The 4,914-nt window shown below is 44.1% G+C and overlaps 1 protein-coding gene across 1 annotated transcript in view; it reads left to right on the plus strand.

The window, feature by feature from the left end:
* The first annotated feature begins 2,805 nt into the window (after window positions 1-2,805).
* Window positions 2,806-4,914, plus strand: part of LOC115194373 (transmembrane protein 88) — a 6,419-nt gene continuing 4,310 nt past the window's right edge. Inside the window, exon 1 of the mRNA XM_029754021.1 lies at window positions 2,806-3,294. The gene's annotated coding sequence lies outside the window, so the exon portion shown is untranslated. The remainder of the gene's footprint in view (window positions 3,295-4,914) is intronic.

Consider the following 4,914-nt stretch of genomic DNA (forward strand, 5'->3'; position numbering starts at 1 on the left):
TCCCTCAGTGAATAGGTTCAACATGGCACAGTCGGAGAGGAGTATTGGCAAATATTGGCAAAGAGTCTCCATAAGACAGTCCACTACTGACCTGGTTGGACAGACTCACAAAATGCAAACACTACAATTACTCAACCAACCTGTGTGATATCAGAGTTGTGTGGTTTCATGCTTGATTATACTCCTCACCACAGATGCAACAACAGTTAGTTTTGGAAGCTATTTCTTCATCTCTCACTCCCTCCGTCACTCTCTTTCTCTCAGCAGCAGTTCTGATTGCATTGTGTAAAGCCACATCCCTGTCTTCCACCCTCCTCCCATCCCATCTACTCATTCCTCTTCAACTTCTACTTCCACAATCCAACATTAACAAAGTAAACCATAGGCCGTGTATGACGTAAACACAGATGCAAATCAGGCTCTTGGGTGTACAGTGCAGTCGGAGGTAGAAGATGGTACTGATGAGGCCTTTTTCTTCTTTCTTTGCTCTGATAAGCATTATATCATCTAACAAATGACATCAACATGTAAAGATCAGTATCTCTAACTTATATATTTCAGCCTGTTTTGATCGCCTCTGTCTCTCTAGCCTCATTTATACCTGGTTCTAACTTGTGTCTTTTGTCCTGATCTTGTCAACATTCTGATTGTGCCTTCATTTTTAGACAGGTGTAGACAACTAAAAGGTAAATTGTGATCTGATTGTGATCAGATCTTATAAGTGTAAACAGACAGATCAGATCGAGATCAGCCACCCTTTGCCTTGATGACAGCTTTGCACACTATTGGCATTCTCTCAACCAGCTTCATGAGGTAGTCACCTGGAATGCATTTCAATTAACAGGTGTGCCATCTCTAAAACTTTTGACCGTTAGTGTACTTCAGGGGATTTGAACACATTTCTACCGGTAAATGAACATATTTGTAGAGGCAAATGAGTTAAATTATAACCATGGTATAAAATGCATAATCAACTCGGGGCTCTATGCGTTCTCTGGAAAATAATGCAACTCCGTGGAAGGTCAGGTCCACCACTAAGCTGCCGCGTTGTGGAACACACCTTCCACGTCATTCATCATTTCCCATAGAACGCTTAGCCCCTTGTTGATTATCCCGTACATATCTTAGTATGTCTTAGTATATCTTACAATATCTTAGTATGTCTTCGTCTACTGTTTCTTAGTATATATTTTCGGTGTATATACACATAGATTGCAATTGGAATACTGATACAGTGTTATTTGGGTTGTTGTTTCCTTCTGACGTTTCTTGATTTCTTGTTTAAATAGTTTTTAAAAAATGTCTGTGTACTTGTTTGACATTTTACTGCACTGTTAGGAGCTAGTAACACAAGCATTTCGCTGCACCCGCTATAACGTCTACAGACCAAGAAACTCTAATTTGATTTGATGGTAAATCCCAGTGGAGAGAGAAAGGGAAATAATTGCTGACCAATTCAAAGGAGAGAAGAGAAAAGACAGAGGGGAGAAAATCAGATTTGCCAACAGTCTCTGATTCCTGTGATCTGTACTCGCTCTCTTATCAGTTGAGAAATTATTTTTCTGCCCCTCTCTTGCTTATAACCCTTTGTTCCTCCCTTGTTCCACTGATCCCTCCAGTTATCTGTCTGACCCGGGATTCCTAATGTTGTTATTTTTCATCATAAGAGAAGACCAGGTGGTGACATCACTCTCTAGACCTCGAAACATCTTTTCCATCTCTGTGACACGTAACAGCTATGACATCCATCCTCTATTCCTCCTTCATCCTCTGTTCCTTTCATTGTCTATCTGGGGTCTTGACCTTCCTCAGCGGGACCCATCCCTAAACACTATCAGAGCTGAACTGGCCCACCCATCCCTAAACACTATCAGAGCTGAACTGGCCCACCCATCCCTGCCCTGTGTGAAGCGGCTCTCTCTCAACACTATCTCTCACTGCTACAGACTCATGGGTTTTGAAGAAAGGGAAAGGGGGATACCTAGTCAGTTGTACAACTGAATGCCTAGGGTAAGGGCTAGGGTTAGGGCTAGGGCTAGGGTAAGGCTAGGGTTAGGGTTGGGGCTAGGGTTAGGTTAAGGGTTTAAGCTAGGGTTAGAGTTGGGGTTGAGCTAGGGTTAGGGTTGGGGTTATGGTTAAGGGTTAGGTTTGGGGTCAGGGTTCAATTAAAGGGTTGGGGCTAATAGTGTAAGTAAAGTGTCATACCAAAACGTGTTACACTGTACTTACAGAAATCTTTGTACAATAGCAAAAGCACTGTAATGTAGATCTTTATGTAAGTTAGTCTAACCAACCAGGGTTGTGGTCCTGTCTGTAACATGGCGGGGATGTCAGGGTCCCCGGGTGGCCCCTGCTCCATCCCTGACTGCTGATTAGACCACAGCGACACAGCAGCTCTTTAAATAAACACTCGCTCTCTCTTTCTCCCCGTCTCCCTCTCGCTCCCCCTCTCTCGCTCTTTCCTTCTCCCCTCTCCCTCTCTCCACATGCTCCATCACTTCTCAGGTTATCAGAGGAGCTCCAGCCCCAAAGACCCCCAGAGTACTACACACAGTTAACAGAGGGAACGAGAGAAGAGATGTGAGTGCTTTGCAAGCACTGGGTATAGTAGTTAAAAGGGAGCTAGAGGGAGGGGAGTGAGTGGAAGAGGCACAAGCACTCGATGTAGTAGTTAAGAAAGGGAGGGGGAAAGAGGGAGGGGAGAGAGGGAGGGATGGAGGGAGGGAGAAGTGAGTGAGAGCGGGAGAGAAAGGCATCCCTCTAATTCCTCAAGAGGGGCTCTTGTATCAAACAGAGAAAGAGGGAGAATAGGAGAAGAGGAGGGGCGGACTGACGGTGGGAGGTACAGAAGTTTGGGATAATTATAAGGAGCTGAGACCCAAAACGCTGAGGCTGGAGTAGTCAAATGCAGTCAGGGAGAGAACAACGGATGAAAATACAAAGCACACTGACTTATCCCTGACGGACCGACGACGAGTGGAAACAGCAAGAGATCACCACTACGGCTACAGAAGGCCAACATACCAGCATACCACCACAATACAAGCTGGTCCCAACTTCATTGACAAGAGTGTGAAGGAATCTGAACTGATGCATAAAGGACTAGAAGTGGGAGAACAACAAGGGCAGGTTTGAGAGAAGACAGGAGAGAGAGAGAGAAGTTGTTCAAGTTTGTGAACATTGTCCACCTGCTTGTATAAGTGGTTAAGAGAAGGAACGAGAGTTTCAGTGTAGCTTCAAGAAGAGAAGAGAACCGCAAGGATCGGAGAGAGGCTCTACTCGGCTCCACGCAATGTGAGTGAGAAACCAGCCACAGAGAGGTTGAACTAACTAAAACATTCTTTTCAGATGATTTCTAATCTAATATCTATGAAAAACGTTCACAAAAGCATTTTAAAATGACAATTCTTGTTATCATCCCTGATAATTAAATGCGTAGATAATGTTTCAGACAGGGGTTACATGAATGCAACTGCCAGCCAAAAGACAATAGAATGATAGAACAAAAGAGCTTCTTCTGAATGTTCTAGATTAGAACGTCAGAATATTTGAAGGACCAGCTTGAATGCAGTTCAGTGCTTTATTAGTAACCACAAGCTAGAGAGGAAGCTACTTTGAAAATACCATAGGTAATTCAGTCATTTCTATAGCGTTAAGATCAAGTGTCTCCATGGTTATGAAAAACAGTGTAAAACAGACGGCCAAGTGTAGGCCAAACAACGGCCAAGTGTAGGCCTTATGTCACAATGAGTGAGCTAGTTGGACTCTTCCTGCACCTCCGACCTTAGACCTGAACAACAACACTTCACTAACAATGGGAGGTTGACGTAGAACACTGCTGAGATAGCAACGTCTGGCAGCGACACATCTCAAGTGGACCTCTTCCGCAGCGTGGTTGGGGTCAGGGGTTAGCGGTCGGACGAGGTATGCGGGTGATGTGTGTTTGTTGGGTAAAAGTAAGACGGGGTGGTTAAAAGAAGACGGGTACCCAGGTATACCCTATGTCTATGGCCAGGAGTTTATCACGGTCAGGAAAAACTCCTTCAGATTCCGAGTGTGTAATAGTCACGTGTAAAGGGTTGCAGGTGTGATTACAGGGTACAGTGAAAATCTTAGGCTTCGAGCTCCAACATGCAGGACTAGTGAAATAAAATAATGAAAATGGTAATAAAAAACTATAGAAATAGAACTATATACATTATAACAACTGTGGCAGTGATGAATAAATAAATGTCCATTGGGGTGGAGGCAGAGTAAAGACTGTTGAGGGGGTGGGTGGAATGATCATAGCCCTACCAATACCTAATATGTGGGTGGTTTTGTATCCTGCACCTGTGGAAGTGCTGGATGTGCCCGTACTAAAAGTACTAAGGGGAGGAAGAAGAACAATACCCATACAAACACTGCCTTAATTCTCTTGAGTGTACTTATATACCACCAAAGCGTTTGCGGGTATTCTTCTCTTTGCTATGGCATTAGTTTTACCCTGCACTTGTGGAATATTGCTCAATACACTTTTACACAATTTCTGAACTAACATTGTTAAGTTCTAGACCTTGGCCTTTCTGGTCTGCCCTGATAGATTTATCACTTTGGTGTAGAGCGGTGCAGAGCGGTGCTGAGGGCAGGGGTATTTCTGGGAGGAAGGCTGGCAACTGACCCTGGTCCATTGTTCAGGCAGGTTTGGGCAACGCTTAGTAAGGGGGATGGGGGGGGGGTTGCTATCCTGTCACTGTTAATGGGACATGTCAGTTTGGAGTTGTTACTTATCGCTGATTCAGGGAAACTTTCAACTTGGTCTGCGGTGATTTAGAGTTGTTTTTACCATACTGGAAGAATCAAACAACACTTTTACAGTCTTCAACATAAAGCCTTGACCCTACTTGTACGTTTTCTATTTCTGACAAGACATGA

Source organism: Salmo trutta, chromosome 5 (genome assembly GCF_901001165.1).
Source record: "Salmo trutta chromosome 5, fSalTru1.1, whole genome shotgun sequence".
In the NCBI taxonomy this organism is placed as follows: domain Eukaryota; kingdom Metazoa; phylum Chordata; class Actinopteri; order Salmoniformes; family Salmonidae; genus Salmo; species Salmo trutta.